General features: G+C 46.4%; 1 pseudogene across 1 annotated transcript in view; it reads left to right on the forward strand.

Moving 5' to 3' along the window:
* Positions 1–9,546, forward strand: part of LOC146178984 (tRNA dimethylallyltransferase-like) — a 69,000-nt pseudogene extending 59,454 nt beyond the window's left edge. The window contains exon 12 of the transcript XR_014700982.1: positions 9,445–9,546. The product of XR_014700982.1 is annotated as a tRNA dimethylallyltransferase-like (transcript). The remainder of the gene's footprint in view (positions 1–9,444) is intronic.
* Positions 9,547–20,470: the final 10,924 nt, after the last annotated feature.

Genomic DNA, 20,470 nt, shown 5'->3' on the forward strand with positions numbered 1-20,470 from the left:
GGTAATGTCTGAAAGAGAGTGATTTGCTACAATGAATATGTTCAGTCACCGGGGATTTGCTGCGGGAAGTTGAAGAACCACACATGATTCGCAGAATGATCCTGGCACCAGCAGGATGGGTTTGAGCTGAGTTGTCGTTGCATTCTCCTGGTCAACTCTTCGCACTCTGTCCATTCCAAGAACACAGCCATCAAATGTGGTGGCCTCAATCGTCTCACAGGAATAACTGATGTCTCGGACCAGCTCACACTGTGATTATATAAGTAGAATTTTTTGTTACGAAACCAGCGATTCGTATGCGCTCTTCCACTATTTCAAGCAGTGTAGCATAGCTTAATAAAAAGTCTGTCATATATAAAAAGATTCTGTGCGCACCAACTTTTCTTTTTGACAACGAAAAAACATAGCCAAGTGAAGCATTCTGACAGTGACCTGCGCTGCAGTGCCTGAAACGTCACCACTGACTACATCACAGCCGCAGAAATTTGTCCCCGAGTACGGAAAATTTTTTCAGCTTCTCGGGGCATTTTGGCGCAGCGTGGCACAAATTCAACAAATTTCACATTTATGGCGCAGCTTGGCACACAAATATGCAGCTGTATAGAAATGACACAATTGGCGCAGCTGTTGCACCCCTGGTTACGGATAAATCTACTATTGTCTGTAGGCCAGCAATGGCCTGGAATAAATCTAGTTTGTCACTTATTGCACTTAAGAAGTGGTGACAAGCATTCTTACCAATAAATCTGGAACCAGGTGTTGTAATTCTATAATGGAACTCAATGTCAAAGTATGTGAGTTGTGAAGCACCTTCTTGACGGTATTTTTGGCTTTTGTTTAGAGTTTGAGTTACAACCTACCATTACGCTAATAATTCGTTGGTACCTTCTATTGCAATGTACCTGGCAGTAGGAGGGGTATGCGGTGTACAAGTACTATCGCTCCTGCCACTAAAGGTCAACCTGGCTTCTCCTAAACTGCACGAGGGCTCATGGCAATATGTGTATCTAGTACTACTGTGATGAAACCATTCATATATTTTGAGCTGCTGAGGAATAAATTTTTATAGCAAGTAATGGATCAAATAATGGCAACCTCATCTCATCCTGACTATCAATGTACTCTTATTTTGAAATTAATCTGTTTGCATTGTTCACACTCATTTTCAGGAGGAAGGTTATGTTCTCTGATGTAAATAATTTTGATTATTTCACACACACCTAATCAGTAGGTACAGCAGAACTGCTTTTACAGAAAAGTCGCTAGGACTAGTAGAAATCTACTATATCAGGGTCTTCATTTTGATGCTTACATGGCCGTGAAGATGCTGTCTGTTAAGTGGCTACCTAAGAACACTTGTTGCTGCTTTATGAAAAAAGCTACAAAATACCTTCCATCCCTCTCTTATAATCATTGTGCAATTTTTTTTTTTTTTTTCAGTTACATAGGATTTTTTGTTGCCATCTTGAGAAAGCACATCTTAAGCATGACTGCAACATGCTATGAATACCACAAAATTTGATTTCATGGGAAAACCACAGCCTTGCATGAACATGGTGTAATTTTACACTGTTTCTGTTATTTAAGAGGTAATAGACAAGACATGCACATGACATAGAAATGTGGAAAACCACATATAGTGTGCCTCTACTTCTTTCCACTGTCTTGTGGTTCACGCTGCGCAGTGCTGTGAATTTTCAGCTGTTTCTTCCCTTCCACATTTCTTACTGCAAATTTTTGCTGTCTTTTACTTTCTGAATGGACCGCACCACCTTCTTTTCATGTTCGTAGCTAGCTTTACTTTTTTTCCGACAAGCCGCATGCTTCCCTCACGGCTCCAAGGCCTACGCAAAGCTGACTTCTTAGAGCAGTTGAGTTTGGTGGTAAAGCCAAATAAACAAAAAGAACTTGGCGTTTTTTATTCTTTTTCAGGAAGAAAGGATAAAAAACGAATGGGTCTCCTAGACATCTCTTAAGAGGAGAATGACGAATGCATACCCTTAATCTCCTATCATTTCCCTCTCTTCGTTTACCAGTTATTGGCATTCACTGCAGTACTACATATAATTATAATTGGTTTTGCAGCAAAGGGCAGGTGCACTATCTGTCATACTTCTTCTAGAAAGTGTGTGTTTGGACGGTACACGATCGCTCCAGTCACGTGGCGTTCCTTGGCGTGCGTTCTAGTGTGGGATTGCAGATGTCAGGAACGCGTGACAAGGCGAACACACCTCGCGGAATTCTGCACACAATCCAATGCTTCCAAATAGGAGGCTTTGACAGATCTCATGCACAGATCTCGCGCGGAACTCTTGCACACGGGATTTCGTTCCATGAGCCTAGAAAGGCTTTCGCCTTAAAATTTGCTGTGTCATCCTTGATAGAACACGTGTGGCAATGTCATTTCACGAAAGTATGTCGGCGCAGCCAGATGCACTTTACTATAACTGATATTTATCAGAATGTCTACAATAAAGGGGGGGAAATGTACTGTCGTTTATGAAAGACAAACTAGGACTTTGGTTTCACACTGTTACTATACAGAGTTTTTACTATACTCAAATTTATTATAGCAGGTTCTGCTGTATTTTCACAACAGAATTACCCTTTAAAATATAATGATATGCTAGAAGCATGCGCATGACATGCCAGTGATATTTAAATTGTTTTTTTTTTTTTTTTCTTTTTTTTTTCTTTTTTTTTCTTGAAAAATACAATAAAGATATGTCCAACACTGTTTGGACCCGTAGCCATAGGCTAGTTATGGGTCCAAGAAATGAGATACAATGATGCAGATACTTCGTCTCGTGCACAATACAAACCAGGAACAGCGGGGAGTAGGATGTATACATCAATACAAATTCTAAAAACAAGCAGAACAATGAACAATCGCTTCATTTAAAAAAAGAGAAAAACATCGTGCGTGCTAAATTACAGTAATATATCAGATGCCAACGGTGCACAGTATTAGTATCACATATAATGAATGCGCTGAAATATGTTTTAGCTGTCGACGCGAAAGTTCGAGCGTATTTTATTTCTTGTGGTAGAGTGTTCCATATTTTAGCACCTATGAAAGACAGCCGTCGTTCTCCATACACATTATGGGTGGGCGGTAGATTAAAGTTTCCTAATACTGCATTTCTGGTAGTACGTGATGATGCATGAAAAAGGGATATATGGAAGGGGTGGTTATATCTTACGATGCTGTTAACTACAGTTGCTGTTTTTAGCTGGCGCAGTGAATCGAAGGGTAGTATCTGTAGGTCGCGGAATAATGGTTTGCTGGGGTGATCCAGTTTAGAATGTGTTATGATTCGTAACGATCGTTTCTGCAATTTTCTGATCGGCTCGAGATAGCTGTCGTACGTCCACCCCCATGATTCCAGACAGTATGAGAGATGACTGTGGATAAAGGAGAAATATAAAATACGCAGTGTATTGGTGTCAAAGAAGTCACGTGCTTGCAGTAGTTTATAGCACCCGGATGCCACCTTCGCCCCCACTGCTAATACATGATTTTGCCAGTGCAGATGCCTATCAAAGATTACACCAAGATATTTAAAATAAGGTGTATATTCTAGTACGGAGTTGTTAATGCTAATGCTAAAAGAGTTGGTATCTACTTGTTTGCTACGAGAGTGAAATATAGTATATTTTGTTTTCTTGACATTAACAGAGAGCTTGTTAGCTAAAAACCATTCAGAAAGGTTTGCCAAATCGACGTTTGTTTTAGCCTGTATCTCCTCGATGCTATTGCCTGTGATTATTATAGCGGTGTCATCTGCATACATCAGCATTTCTCCGAATTTTAAGGCACGTGGAAGGTCGGAAACATATACCGAAAAAAGCATTGGGCCCAGAACAGACCCTTGGGGCACGCCTGTACGTATAGGTTGTGGTGACGATGAGACATTATTCATGACAACTACCTGATGACGTTCATTAAAGTAACTTGAAAGCAACTCGAAAATCCGTTCCCTAAAACCATAGTGCTTTAGCTTGTACAGAAGGATGGAATGGTCGACCGTATCAAAAGCCTTTTTTAAATCTAGAAAGACTACAGCCACAAGTTTGTTATTATTTAAAGCACTGTTTATAATCTGGGCTAATGACTGCACAGCTGATGACGTTGAATGATTCGGCCGAAAACCGTGTTGCTGTTGGCAAATTATGTTGTATTTCTCTATAAATCTATTAATTCTGTTTGCAAGGATTTTCTCGAAAAGTATATTAATGGCACTGAGCACAGATATTGGTCGATAACTAGAAGGGTTTGAGCGATCACCGTCCTTGTATATCGGGGCAACTCTGGCTGTTTTTAGCGACGTTGGGTATTTGGCGGTTTGCAGTGAGTGGTTGAGGACATGGCACAATATAGGACCGAGGATATCGATGTTTTCTTTTAACATACGTACTGTAATTTCATCCATACCTGCAGCTTTATTACTATCCATAGATACCAACGTTGAATGAATTTCGTTAAGTTCAATGTCATTCATAAAAAAGGAATTTGGGAGTGGGTTCGGTAAGAAAGAATTTATATGTGTGTCATTTACACTGGTACCTGAAGAAATTCCAACGGTAGTAAAATATGAATTAAAGCTGTTTACAACATTCTGATCAACCACGTCAGGAAACGTCTGTTTGTGTGGTTTGCCTATAACACCGTTCACTATTTCCCACAGTTTTTTAGAGTTACCGGAGCTCTGTTCGATTAAATGCGTGTAGTATTCTTTTTTCCGTTTACGCATGAGTGCCACTGATTGATTGCGCAATTTTTTATACTGACCAAGGTAATAGCTATTATCCTTATGCTGTTTCCATTTGTGATACCAAAAGTCCTTCTGCTGCAGTACTGCTAAAATCTGCCTCGTCATCCAGGGCGATACGGGTGCCCTATATGAGCGAACAGATTTTTTACTACTACTGTTAATTTTTGCGCGGGTCAAAGTGTCAATTAGATTGGAGAATTCGGTGTCAACGTCATCGTGGTATAAGGTACTAGTGTCGATTGACTGGATGTTCGATCTCAGTAATTCGTAGTCAATCCTCGAACTTACTTTGGTGTGTTTTAATTTTGGTTTGGGGATGTTTCTGACCGTTACATATGTAGGCAGATGATCTGAAATGGGTTGGCTGTATACCCCTGCAATAATTTCCGAGGCTATATTCGTTAAAACATGATCAATGACCGTTGCAGATGTACTTGTAATTCTAGTTGGAATAGTGATCAAGTTTTGAAAATTAAAGGACTCCAGTAGATACGTGTAGTCACTATGGTTTGCGTGACAGGTGTCTATGTTAATGTCCCCACTAATTACAACCGGACCCTTGTGTCCTGATACTAGAGTGAAGAATATAGATTCAAGTTTTTGAAGAAATAAAGCTGCAGGTGAATTAGGGGGCCGGTACACGACACCTACGATAACAGAGTTGTCCAGTCTGATAAATAATGCTTCAATATCTGGTGTGCTGCAAGAAAGGTTGGGCAATGCTGAATAGGCGCGACTGTTGTGAACAAAAAGGGCTACACCACCACCACGTGAAAGGGAATCACGCGGATAAGAAATTGTGAGATAATCAGGAATAACAACATCTTCACCTTTTTGGAGCCAAGTTTCTGATATTGCAATGACATCGTAGTGTTTTTTGTGCTGACAAAGATAAGCAAGAAGCGAATTTAAGTTCCTTCTTATACTACGTATATTGCTGTGGAATATGTGCAAGCTACTGTTGTCATTCGTCATGAATGCCATATCTCTGCCCTGGGGTAGCCGTGGCTAGGAATCAGCTACTAGACAATTTTCGCAAGATCATCTTCACATGTCACATGTACGACTTTCGAGTTGTCTGCTTTCCTCGCCATGATTTTACCATTAGAGACCCAGGCAAATTTCCAGCCTTTTTCTTTTTTCAGTTGGATGGCCTTGCCTAGCAGGATCTTATTTTCAGGGCAGAGGTGGTCATTCACAAAAATTGGGTCGTTTTCCTCAAAACCAAGCATCCTGGTGTTCAACCGGTTTGTCTTTGCTGCTTGAAAGAATTTGTCCCTCACACACCTTGAGTTGAACTTCACGACTATATTTGGCAGCCCTGATCTTTTAGTTGGAACTCGATGCGCGACATCTATATCAGAAGCAGAGAGCTCTACTTTCAGGCACTTGGCCACCTTCTGGACTGTGTCATCTATGCTCTCATTCTCTGTCTCTGGTACTCCTTTTAGTTCAATGTTGTTGCGCCTACCATATTGCTTCAATTCAACAAGCTCCTTTTTAAGGTTCCCCAGGTCATTCCTTAGCAACTGACAGTCTCCTTCGCTATCTTGACTCCGTTTCTTCAGCTCCGTGAGCTCTTGGCGTAGATTCCGAATTTCGCTCTTGAACTCATCGAAGCTGTCACTGTTGTACTCAACTGATTCTTTCATAGCCATAACGTCAGTCCTAAGCCCGCCTACGGCTTCAATAAACTTCGCTGTCAGTTCAATGAATAGTTTGGCTAGTTCCTTAATGGAATTTGGTGTCTTTTCAGACATGGATCTTGCAAAATCCTTTAACTCATCCATAGTGTGGAAATTCGGTTCGACAAGACGATGCAAACAAGGAATAAATTACAAATTTTAGACCTCGTTCAGAGCAGACTGGTAGCTACGAAAATAGGTATATCATGACAAAATGTCTCAATAGCCCACCTGCGATGCACAAGAGCGGAAGGTTAGCAGTCCGTGCACAACGGCCACCAGCCTGCTCTGAAGTGTGGTCCGTCGGTGTCCGTGCAGTTTTTATACGCGTCGGAAACGCCCCCAGTTGCGCAGGTATCCCGTGATCGATGATCTCGGCACGTGCTGAGAAGCCGGGGGTAGTGCGCGTGCGTGCAGTCGATGAGTCCTTTTTTTTCCCGCCGCTGCCTTAGCCTGCTGTCAGTAGCTGTGTCTCGTCAGGAAGGCCTGCGATGCACAAGAGCGGAAGGTTAGCAGTCCGTGCACAACGGCCACCAGATTAGCTGCACAATAAATGGGTGGACTGCACAGCAAGGCAGACACTACGCCCACAACAAAACATGATTAATGAGCACAATTAGCTTATTTATCATTTCCAAGGGGCAACTTAAAATGTAAAGTTGAAGACTTTCAACATGGAAGTTATCTGATTGACAGTGTAGTTTGAAATATTCAACAATAGAAAAGTGCATTATTAGAAGGTTTGTTGATGGGGGCTTTGCCACACTAAAAAAGTAGGAAATGTCACTGGACTTGATATCATTGCCAAAGCAGACTTTTTATGCCATAAAACAATGCAAATCACATCTGTCCAAACGCACTTGACTTGAGCAAGTGGTGCAACACTTGGCAGGAAGTAGTTGCTGTACTCGCACACCCAAACAAAATTCCCCTCATACTAGTGTACGCTCGTCCCAGGAACAGTTAATATTGCTTGGGTTACACATATACGACGTTCATACCCTGGTACTCTGATATTAATAGGTGGAGATTTTAACGCTCCATACACAGCTCGGAGATATGATTCTGATTTCAAAAGGAGAGATCAAGTTCACACTGCCTTCACAGAAATGGAGTTGCCACTGCTAAATCATCAGGGGTGGCAACACTTCCTGTAACATGAATACACTGACCAGACACGGCGTGGTGAAATGGCTCTGGTGCACCACATTGGCAGGCAGAATTATATGCGTGGGGTGGTGACCAAGCCCCCATAGAATAAGTTTTAATTTGAAACACATGAAGGAAACGCAAAGGGAAGTTTCTGCAACACATTGGGATGGTGTACAGCAGGATACTAGAACTTATTCGGAGTACCCTCCAAACGGTACTCAATGACCACACAATTATGAAACTGAACGAAGATCAGCCAACTCCCAACCAACACCTTCCACAACTCTGGGTACGCTGAAAACAGGTCGAAATACAGGCTGCTTGGCATCCTGAAGACTTGCAAAAAAAAACAGAGATGAACCGAGTGATGGCACAGGCACAGCGTTATGAAAAAGAACTGGCTCATGAGAGGTGGGATGAATGATGCAGTCATTTGGGCTCAGGAACGACCAACAGGGCACTCCGGAAGAGTTTTTGTAGCATAGAAAAAACAGATCAAAGAGCATGCAGAGAGCATAAGACTCGCTTACAACTCATGCCAGAGGAGTTTGCAGATCGCTGCAGTCTTTTTCTTCTTGAACCATGCTCAGTGTCCCGGCTTGTCCACTGACAAAAGATTTGGTTGCTAAAACGGGGATAACATCACCATTTACAAATGGAGTTATTGGCTGCTATCGAAGAAGCGAAAGGTAAAACTGCGCTTGGGCATGGTGATGTTCCTTATGACGTATTCAAGAATTTAGAAATATGCAATTGACAGCCTGCTCTGAACGAGGCATCGCAAAGAGCAGAAATTCCAGACGGCTGGAAATGCTGGGTGGTGGTCCCAAAGCCCGAAAAACTGCCTACAAGCCTACAATCTTTGCGGCCAATATCACTAACACCCACAATTTACAAGATTTATGAAAAAATGATAGCCACCCACCTGTCATTGTGGTTTGAAGGTCAGCGAAAATACCATGTTCGTTTAATTGGGTTCTGTACAAGCTTTGGAACAGGAACTGGGTTGGCTATACTAACTGAAGAGATTTTATATGTGTAACCTCATAGACACCTTGTACGCACCATGGTTGCTACTGATGTGGCAAAGGCATACAATAATGTGTTACATGCCAATGTACTTGGCAACATGGAAAGTATGGGCATTCCCCTACAGGTTGTAAAAGTGGGGCATAACCCACTTAAGGACAAGACGTTTTCTCTCCGGATAAACGAACAACAAATCGGCGATTGCACTTCAAAGAAATGTGTGACGCAAGGGTCAGTTTTAGCACCTTTGCTGTTTAATATCGCGCTTATCCCTTTATTACCTCATGTACCTTATAAAGATGTCATAGCATGTGTGCAAAGAAAACTGAAAGAGAAATGACAGAATTCATGGGACAAGGAAATAAATAAAAAATTGCGCCTATTGAAGTCACTGATAGAAGAATAGAAAACATGTAGTCACCAAGAGCGCTTCATTCATGTGGTTCTACGTCACCTTCCTATCAGTCACACTCATTTAACACTCTTCATTCTTGCAAAACAAGATGCCAAACTCTGTGGAGAGGCTGTCACTACAAGCCCACATCCTAATCACACACTCAAAACTTGACGAGGTAGGACAGAAACACTTCTCACACCCAAGCTTACTTTTGGGAGAAAGGTCACTAACTGACAATTTCTGGATATTTTCGTTCATAAAATAAATCTAAGCTTTCTTAAACAAGCTGTAGAACCTAAAAGTACTTATTAAAGCCCTTTAAATAAGCAGATTTTAAACCTTGCTTCTGGCACAGGTGGCCTTAGTTTCCTATGTGTCATAAAACACAAGTTTCTTTTCCATGCAGGTCAAATACATGGTGTGCTCCTGCCTGCCTATGTGGAGAAGATTGTCGAGTCCATTGCAGCTTGTGTGTAGCGTAGACGAAATATATGCCATGGTACGTTTCTTTAACTGATTGTTCAGTGAATCCTTTGTGTTCATTCACCAGCAAGACATTGTTCAGTGAATCCTTTGTGTTCATTCACCAGCAAGACCTACTGCATGAACACGAGATGACTCGGCTCATCTCACCTGAAACGTTTTTCACTGTCACGCATTGATGGCACAGAAAAAGACTCAGCATTTCAGCATTACAAAATATCCTCCCATAATATCTACGGCTTGCACCTTATAGGTAAACTTTAGTCCTGCATTCAGTGAGCATGTTTATGCGGCAGAGGGGCAAATAGTACTGTTGCATAGGCAGCATATGCATAGCACTAGATGGCGCATAGATATGCTGTGCAATCGAATCTTTCTTGTTTTCGTGGGGTGCAGGCGCAGTTTTGGGGCACTCTTAGAACAGTACATGCTGACCGGGACCAGGTGGGTTGGCAACAGCGGAGCGAAGGAACAGCGCCATATGAATGAGTTTGTTCTCTTATTACAGTTGCTTATAGTTTGCTGTAGGCTAAGTAGTTGGGTGTCCTAGTGGCTAGGTAATTAGAACTGGTCGCTCGGCATTGTTGATAAGATTCGTGTCTAAATTGCCTTAAATTTGTGTCGAAATTTTTTATATGCTAATGTGGTTAAAAAGAAAAGGGTGAAGTGCATGGAATGCGAGGTGTGAATGATTGTAGAGGACACGAGGTGCAAATCGAGTGAAGAGGTTGATAACAATTTCATGTGCAGAGACTGCAGCTGTGAGATTGCATAGAAAGAGTAGATGGGGAAAATGCCGCACTGATATCACGTTTAGTAGCCACAGAAAGGAGCTGGAAAGGGCAGATACTGCAAGCTCAAGATACTGCAAGATACTGCAAGGAGAGAAAACGCAGCCTACAAGTGGTAATCGGCGCTGACTCAAACATGGAAGAGGGCTGTGGTGCTATCAGGGAAAGGGTGAAAGAAATAGCTGAGTTGGGATCGGGGTGTTTCCCAGAAAGACCTTAAGCCACATGCGATACATAATGAGAGACAAACTGTCAGAAATCTCCAAAGTGTAGCGTTGTAATGGTAGGGGCAGGACTAAATGATGTTTGAATTGTGACAGGGCGAAAGTAGTGGAAGATTTGTGGGCAGTAGCTCGAAGGGTGCAGATATGTAGCATGCACAGAACCAGAGGTGCTTGGAAGGAACCCAGAGATTGAAATGGAAGTGGCCAAGGTTAACCAGGAAATTAGAGAATTAAGCTGAGAGATTCATTTCGAGGTAACAGATATTAACAGGGAAGTACATAGAGCAGGTCACGGCACGTGACTTCCGTTGAGATGGAATCCATTTGAGGGAAAAGGTGGGTGCTGAGATAGGCCGGCAACTGGCAGGTCATGCGATATCTTTTTTAGGGGATCCGCGAGCGTAGGGCGTCAGAATGAACCGGAAAATGTCAGGCTGGAGAACAACTCCAACCAATAACCTATCAAAAGAAGACTTGGGAAGAAAGCCGAGAAAAATTTAACTCCACTATCCACTGCATAAAGGAGGCAGAAATAGAACAAAGTGGTTAGAAATAGAACAGCAGTTAAGAGGTGGTGAAGTTGGTGTATATATATATGCTATGTGCAAGACACAGCTCCGGGACCTAGAAGAACCACTGGTTATCGAAGGCTGTTTGGGAGTTTGGGAGCGATGCAACAGAACAACGGAGAAGGGTGGTTGGTGGTGTTAGCATGCTGATACACCAAAGGACCAATTGGCAAAGGATGAAACCAGCATGAAAAGAAAATGTCTGGATTTGAGAAATAATAGCAGGTAAAAAGGCAAGGCTAGGGCAGCCTATTTACGGAGAGGCGACAAACGGAAACAGGAAAAAAAGGGATCTAATTAAATGTATTAGTGATGATTTCAGTTTGCAGACAAGGCCGAGGTAGACTTACCGTAAAATTCCGAGCAAGCGCTCCCCATTCAAGAGCCGAAATTACAGGAAAAGTGGAGGGGAGCGCTTTCCCAAAATGGCATCCCCCCCCCCCCCCCCCTCCCCCAGATAGCATGTCCCAAAAAAAAAAAAAAAAAAAAAACGTGGTGGATGCTCTCGACCACGAAAATTTATTGCCTGGCTGTACAACAGAGCCGAAATTACAGGAAAAGTGGAGGGGAGCGCTTTCCCAGAATGGCATCCCCCCCCCCCCCTCCTCCAAATAGCATTTCCCGAAAAAAAAAAAAAAACAAGAAAAACCTGGTGGATGCTCTCGACCACGAAAATTTATTGCCTGGCTGTACAACTGATCTCCATTTCAAATCGCGTATCTCAGCGATATACGCGGCAAGCTTGACCTCCAAGCTCTGGACAGCATACCACCTGTATGTATCCCTTGGAAGCCTCTTCGCTTTGCATCAAAGTTCAGAATTTTGTCTCGCTGCCCCCGCTACCACTGCGACTCCCGCATAACCACAGAAGCTTCGAACCTGCGGCCCACAGCGGAGTTGTTGCTTCGGCATAAATGACAGCCGCCTCCTTGAACGCTGCACAGAAAAACCGCCGAATGCTTTTTGACTCTAGCCACTGTACCCGAACTCAACGAATGATCGGTATCGGCTCTTCCATCAACCATCGACACTCCCTGGAAGTGCCGCCGTGTCGCGTGACCCGACGCGACTGACCCTGCAGGACGGCAGGAGCCCTGCCTGGAGCGCCAGCAATGGCTGGCTCGCCGCGCTGTTACGCCCCCCTTGCTGACTAAATAAAGATGTTTTGTCCTCTTTCGCAGCGGCTCTTCCGTAAACTATCGACACTCCCGCAGCTGCGTTACAGAAAAATTCTTCCCTAGAAGCACGCACAATAACTGAATGTTGCACAATTAAAGCCGTAAAACAAATTCGCCGTAGTCTCGCTGATATGGTCTTGCTCGTTATCAATCAACCCCCCCCCCCCCCCCCCCCCGACAACGGATTTTCGAATTTTAAAAAGGGGTCGACTTACAATTGTGTAAATACGTAAGCGCTGATGAGATAATCAGCGATGTCCTGGATGTGGAAGATGAGGCGTCCGGCTAAGAGGGCTCGCTCGATAATGATGAGTCCCCGGTGCGTCGTACCGCTACAGAAATCGCGGGTGCTCTCGCAGTTGAGGATTTCTGTTATGATGCTCCTGGCAAAAGCCCAGGAAGGGTTGTCCCATGTCCACGCACTGGTCCTCTGCCCAGCTTTCCGCGGAAAAGCAAACGAGGATTTCTGGCTTCTTCACGATGTAAAGGTATGCAATAAAAAAAATTCACATGCAGTTTTTGTTGTTTATTCGACATTCGGATAATTCAGATAATCCCGGCTTCAAACTCTCAATGTTTCATATTCGTCCAGTCCTGCATGGTCGAAAGCGCACTTGAAGGTTGCCATGCTTGACACGGGAATATCGGTGCGGGTGGATCTGAGAAGGCGGTGCACGAAGTCACAGTTCGCCCAAAGTCCGCCTCTGTTCTTACACTGACAATGGGAAACAAAGACGGCAAAAAGGGGAGGTCGGTGGCCGTTGAACGGCGCACGTGCGAACCGTAGGAAGCGCTTGCTCTGCCATCGGCCACAGCACAAGGGGAGAGTCCACTTTCGGCGCGCTTCGAAATTCAAAATGCCGCAACGCTTTATGCCGCCTTGCTGGGATGGTCCATTTATCACAACACGAGAGGCCGGCAGTCACAGAGGAAAGGACGCCTAACGCCGTAGCGTACTATCTTGCAACACCAGCTCGCTTTGTTTACACGAGCCAACATTCGCGGCTTTAGTTCCCTTTAGGTAGAACTGCTAATTTTCCCTGATATAGGCACGAATTCCCTGATTTTTTCCAGACTATTCACATTCCCCGAGATTTCCCGGTTGGTAGACACCCTGACTGGCTATAGCAGCCAGTGCAAGAATACCGTGACTGGCCAGTTAGCGCCCTTTCACCGCAAATCTGGATACCTCACTGCATATCATATGGACCCTTTGTTACTTGGCCAGTCTCGACAACCCTTTGCGTAGGGGCGAATGCGTGAATTCCCAGTGGCGTTAGGATTCGCATCCAAAGCGCTGTTCTCTACGAAGTCCCCCCAGAGCGACTTATTATTATAGGATTTGGCGTTCGCTGCTAAGAGCTCGGATATTTAGCTATAGCACGAAGTACATTTTCCCGCCAAATGTTCGAGCTACTACTGCCTCTGCGACAGTATACCTGACTGACTAGGGTCGGAATAGCACTGTTTCGGTGAAGCAGAAGTCGAAATGTCTTCCCCGGCCTGCCTGCCGGGGCCGGAGAAGAGGACGGGCTTTTACGGTGGAAATAAAAGTTGTCCTTGAACCAACCGACCAACTGGTGTCTTAATTCGGCCAGCGCATGATGGCGGCAGCCCTTGGGCTGCCGCCATCAATGCTGTGAATCGGAGTGCTGTAAGGCCATGCAACTTAATTGTGCACATAACCTAGCTTTTATAATAAGACTCGTGCGCGGCACCAAAAGAAGGCAACAGGAAAGAGGACGGAATGACCTACCGTGCCAGGCTTTACATGGGCGACCGTCTCGAACAGGCACTGGAATTTGAACAAATGAAAGGGCATTGTTGTGTCGGCGTGGCTGCCATAGACGCCACGTGGCGTACGAGAGTTCATTCTTAACTGCAAAATAAGGCACTAATTCAGGAGCTAGAGCCTTCTTCATGGCCCACCCATGCGAGGTAGCTCCTGTAAGTCAGCCTTACTGAGAGGCATGGAGTAACTGGAGACATTTTCCTCCTCAAACTGTTCAGCTGCAGAAATCTGAAGAGGTAACCTAGACAAGGGATCCGCTACGACATTGACCGTTTGCAGTACTGTACGGTAAAATTGTAATATAAGAGTCTAGCACACCATCTTGAAATGCGTAGCGGGCGTCGTCCCGCTGAACCAGCTGACAGCAATGTAGTTAACGCTTGATGGTCAGTACGTAAGATGAATTTCCGGCCCGACAAGTACACATGCAGTATCACAAGCAAACAAACACGCAAGCGCTTCGCGTTCACCAGCAGAATACCTGCGCTCGGCAGGAGACAATGTTCTCGAGGCAAAAGCAACAGTAACCAGCTGGTTACCTTTAATCTGCTGAAACGCTTCTCCGAATCCGACATCTAATGCATCAGTAGTTATCACAATGGGAAGGCTTCCGTCGAATATATGAATTACCGGTTTTTCTACCAGAACTTTTTTATCTGACAAACTAGTATGAGCTTCCTCAGACCATTCAAAGGTCTGGCCTTGCCGGCACATACGGCGCAGTGGTTCAACAATATCAGCATAATGCGGTACAAATTTTGCATAATACCCTGCTAACCCAAGAAATGACTGCAATGCCTTTTATCCGTGGGAGGAGGAGCATCGCAAATGGCATGTACTTTTGATTCAATTGGTGACAATTCTTGAGCATTAAGACAATAACCAAGAAAATGCACTTCACTCGCAGAAAAGACATTTCTGGTTCAATTTCATACCGGTAGCATCAATCCGGCTTAAGGCAGCTTTTAAGTTTGCATCATGCTCCGCACGATCTTTATCCCAAACCAAAATGTCATCCAAATAGCAAATTACTCCACGGCAACGTTCCAACACCTGAGACATATTTTCTGGAAAACAGCAGGGGCAGATGCTAGCCCGAAACGAAATAACCCTTTGTGAGTGATGAATGTAGTCAAATCTCAGATCTCTTCAGCCAATTCAACCTGATGATATGCGGAAGCAAGGTCAAGTTTAGAAAAAAAAAAAAGTAGTACCTGATCACTGATGAAGCAGTTCCTCGATGTGAGGAAGGGGAAAACCGTCCACCACAATGGCCTTATTCGGTTCACGGAGGTCCACGCATAGTCTAATGGAGTCGTCCTTTTTCTTTACCACCACCAGTGGTGACACCCAGTCGGAAGCGTTGACTCTCTCGATGACTCCTGAAGTCTCCAAGCGACGAAGCTCGTCCGCCACTTTCTGGCGGAGCAGTAACGGGAGTCGAAGCAGCTTGGACGCCACAGGTTGCACCTCCGGCCGCCGAGTCACTTGATGCACGTAGCCCTTTACCAGATCCAAGTCTGATGAGAAGAGATGACTGAATTCCAACGTTGCATTGGGCGGAACTGTAGACGGAGGAGCAATCTAGATGAGTTTCAAAGCCTCAATAGCATCAAGTCCTAGAAGTGAAGACCCGCGCTCCGTGACACAGAATTTCACCATAGCCAATTTTTCTTGATACTTGATGGTGGCGGAGAAAAAGCCCAGGGTCTTCACCACTTGCTCCGAGTAATTCTGGATGATTAGGTGCGATTGAAGCAGGCGGATATGTGAAAAGTATGTCTGGTAGTCCCGAAGATTCATGATAGAGACAACCGCCTTGGTGTCGACCATCAAGGGGAGGTAACGCTGTTAACCTGCATGGGAAGGCGCATAAGTGACAGGCCACTGCCACTATCTTCGATGTTGAGCACAGTTAATGTATTTGTTTTAGTAGTACCTTGTGGAATTTCCATCTCGTTGACTATTCCCGCAGTCTCTTGCGATGATCAGCACAGCTGGTAGAAATGCCCCTTCTTTCCGCATGTCTGGCAGTATTTATGGCGAGCGGGACAAGCTGAAAAATTCGCCCAGTGATCCGGCGAGCCGCAGCGAAAACAGCCGCCCGGTGGACACGACGACGCGGAGACGCCCGGTTGCCTCCTTTCCTGCTGGGGAGCCTGGCCTCCTCTCTCTCGGCGTCCGCCATTGCTGCCCGATCGGGGAAGAAAGCTGGTCCGTCGATCGCCATCTTGAAGGGAAGTTGAGTCGGGGCGGGAACCGCCATCTTGGAGCTGCCGACGCTGAGTAACGGCGTCTACTCGCAGAAAGCCTAGGTGCTGCTTAACTATCGGCGCGTTCCTCCTCCGCTGCAGTTTCGAGCGCCTTTTCGATAGTAAACTGCTCGCCCAGTTGGATGTACCGGCGCCGAATTTCGTGGGACTGCAAGCCGCAATAGATCTGGACTTGTACCATGATGTCCGTAGCGCTGCCAAACTTGCAGGATTTGGCGAGCCGTTGAACGTCCCGAATGTACTCGGATGTCGACTCCGTCGGGCTTTGTATTCTGCATTTGAACTGGGCACGGCAAGCGTATTCACTGTCTTCTTCACTGAAGTGTTTGTCGAGCACTTGAAGCGCCGCTTCGTATCAGTGCGGTGCGTCTTCCTCCATGAGGCTGTAGTAGATGCTGATGCCCTCGACCCCGAGCGCGTTCAGCAGGAGCGCTTTCTTGTGCTCCGGCGTAGCGTTGTTGGCTGCGGCGTCGACGTAAGCTTGAAAAACAAGTCGCCATTTACTCCATGGTATAGCTAGTACGCCGGAGTACGCCAAGGGTGGTGGTGGAGGGATCGCCACGTTCATGTTGGAGACGCCGCTGGATCGCCGAAAGTAGGTTGGCTGAAAAAATACTGCTGGAATGCAAGGCAGCATAAGTAGTAGAAGAACGGCAGTACTTAGTGGAAGGTCGTTACTCACGCATAGGCCTGATTACTTCGGATTGTCGACTGCGCCAATTTGTTGTCTCGGCGTGGCTGCCATGGGCGCCAAGTGGCCCGCCGAACGGCGGCGTGCAGGAAGAATCAGACAGCCGTACTCCACGACAGCCAAACGCAGACTGAGACTAATTTATGAGAGAGGGTGCAGGACGGTAGAAAGAGCACTGTGGCGCCGCCACTGCGCAAACATTGGTTCCGAAACCAAAAGGACGATACCACAGGCGTAAAGCTCAGATAGGGCGAAAGCAGGAAACTCCGTTGATGGTAAATGTTTTCATATCCGTAATCCATCGGTTACCAACAACGCCAAAAGGTCTCGATAGTTCCGAAGTGCCTACCGTTTCTTATGGCGTGAAAAGAAGCGCACGCATGGCGGGTTGGCGGTAAAGTCCGTTGGCGGCGCAAAGACTCTTCGAAATGCTTGGAGAAATCACTCCTCTCCACGCGTGGAGAGCGCGTAACATTGCACGCTTTAGGCGTCACCCTCTCTATATCACTCGAAGGCGGCAACGTCTGGCCGGTGGAGAAACCGACCAATAACGAGGAGCGCCTCGGCGGGAGGCAGAGAGGCCACTTGTGCTGCAAACGTTCGTGTATGTGCGCGCCTGCCTTGGTACGTTGTAACAAACAGACGCGACGGCGGTTGCTCGCCTCGCCGTCATTGCACTCAGAGAAAGAGAGAGAAAACTATTTCAAAAAGAAAAAGAAGGAAAAAAAGGGGGGGGGGGCAGTTGGTGGAGTTTTCATTTCAAGACCCCAGTGGCCTGGGCTGCCGCTATTGCCCGAGTTATCAGCCTACGCTGGGTCTCAGCATAGCAGAGTGGCCTCCCACTGCGCCTCCGAATGGTGCATGTTTATGTGTGCAGGTTTGGGGCCTGTGCACCCCCATGTGACGTGGTAGGCTGGTGGAGTTTTCATTTCAAGACCCCAGTGGCCTGGGCTGCCGCTCTTGCCCGAGTTATCAGCCTACGCTGGGTCTCAGCATAGCAGAGTGGCCGTTGGTGGAGTTTTCATTTCAAGACCCCAGTGGCCTGGGCTGCCGCTATTGCCCGAGTTATCAGCCTACGCTGGGTCTCAGCATAGCAGAGTGGCCTCCCACTGCGCCTCCGAATGGTGCATGTTTATGTGTGCAGGTTTGGGGCCTGTGCACCCCCATGTGACGTGGTAGGCTGGTGGAGTTTTCATTTCAAGACCCCAGTGGCCTGGGCTGCCGCTCTTGCCCGAGTTATCAGCCTACGCTGGGTCTCAGCATAGCAGAGTGGCCTCCCACTGCGCCTCCGAATGGTGCATGTTTATGTGTGCAGGTTTGGGGCCTGTGCACCCCCATGTGACGTGGTAGGCGGTGGGCTGGTCGTTGCACCAAGAGCATATGTTTGTGTAGTGTTGTGGGAAAATTATGCTGCATAAAAAGAGGGGGGGGGGGGGGGCAGTTAGAGGAGTCTTCATTTCAAGACCCCAGTGGTCTGGTCTGCCGCTCTTGCCCGAGTTACCAGCCTACGCTGGGTCTCAGCATAGCAGAGTGGCCTCCCACTGCGCCTCCGAATGGTGCATGTTTATGTGTGCAGGTTTGGGGCCTGTGCACCCCCATGTGACGTGGTAGGCGGTGGGCTGGTCGTTGCACCAAGAGCATATGTCTGTGTAGTGTTCTGGGAAAATTATGCTGTGTTGATGTAGGTTGGGGTAAGTGTTGGTTTGGAGCTGTCTCTATTCCCGCGTTTCCTGTGCATTCAGTCCCTTGTGTGGAGGGGGATAAATCCTACGTTCTCGTAGGTAGTCGCGCGTCGTAAGCCGCGGGGACAGGAATGCTAGTTGAGAGATATCGGGATTGGTGGCCGCTCGATTTGTGTGACCTCGAGCTAGCCTATCCGCGACCTCATTACCTTCCTATCCGAAGTGCCCCGGAACCCAAGTGATCTGATGTTTGAGCAGTGAATTTGTAGCCAATGTGTTAGTTGTGAACCGAGCTAATTTTGTAGGTATTCTGCCTGCAAGAAGGAGCCGACATGCCGCTTGTGAGTGAGTGATTACGTGTAGCTCTCGATTGGTCGCGTCTCCGTAGGTAAGGGCCAGAACGATCGCCGCCACTTCCACTTCTGTGATAGTACAGTGCGGGATGGACATGCAGGAGGCGTGTAAAAAGAGCCCACCACCACGGCTGCTGCTGCGTTCGGTGTATGCTCGTATAGAGCAGCATCCACATAGACAGTTTTCGGACTGCGTTCCACTGCACGCTTAAGATAATTCACTCGGGCGTATCTTCTGCCTTCGTTATGGACTGGAGACATGTTCTTTGGGAGCAGGGACACATATATACTCTTGCCCGGTACGGGACAGGAATGTTACCTCGGTCACACGGTCACTTTCGATCCTCATTGAACTCGATCTGCATTCAGGTTTTCAAGAAGGATTGAAGCGTCGCGGGCTACACGAGCGTTTTCAATGAGCATTGAGAAATGTTCATCATGTGCGCTTTAGAGCTCACTGGTGATGAGGGTGTCGATGACCGCTTTCGAGTGCGCTTGAAATCTCGAGCGCTTGAGGAAGCAGCTTGAAGTCAAGCAGGATCGAGCTCGATTGCACTTGAAAGTTGCCGTGTGACAGCCTCGATCTGCATTGAGTTGAATGCAGATCAAGTTCAATGAGGACCGAAACTGTCCGTGTGACAGGGGTATTATTGACTGGATAGCTTATAGATCCGAAGGATAGCCAACGCGCTCGAGAGTGAGCCGGCCTGTCTCAGTTGACAGAAGGCGTACCTTCTAGGACAGAAGGTCAGCCTCGAATTTCAAATGTGTTGTGCAGTCCAAGAGCTTCTAATTTGACGTTGAATGTGTATGGTGGGAGGCCTAAAGCGTTCTTGTAAGCTGCAAGTATCATTGCATTTACTTTGTTGAGATCTCTTCGAAGCAGGGTGAGGTAAGGTAGCCCATAAGAGAGGCGACTGATGACCAGCGCCTGCACCAGACGGATCGTGTCTTCTTCCCGCATGCCTTTTCTGTTTCTGGCCGCCCGGCGGATCATTTTAGAGATCTGCTGTGTTGTAGTCTTGAGGAAGTGGAGCACGTGGTCTACTTTTCTATCGCTTTGGAGCCAGAGACCCAGGATCCGTATGAGTGGCACTTCCCGGATTGGGACCCCATGCAGGAGGATGCTAAGATATTGCCTGGTGATGTATAGTGGTATTCATGTATGGGGATGGCTTCAGATTTATCGGGGGAGCATTGGAGCCCGCATCGAAAGGCTGTTTCCACGCAGGTTGCTGCTGCTTGAAGTGTGTCTTCCTTCTGACCTAGAGAGCCGGTGGTTGTCCAGATCGTAATGTCATCAGCATACAGGGTGTATCCGATGTTCCGGACCTGTTGCAGAGCCCTTGCGACTTTAATCATGGCGATGTTGAAGAGATGCGGGGAGATAACCGAT

Source organism: Amblyomma maculatum, chromosome 9, assembly GCF_055883805.1.
Source record: "Amblyomma maculatum isolate TAMU_Amacu chromosome 9, ASM5588380v1, whole genome shotgun sequence".
NCBI lineage: Eukaryota > Metazoa > Arthropoda > Arachnida > Ixodida > Ixodidae > Amblyomma > Amblyomma maculatum.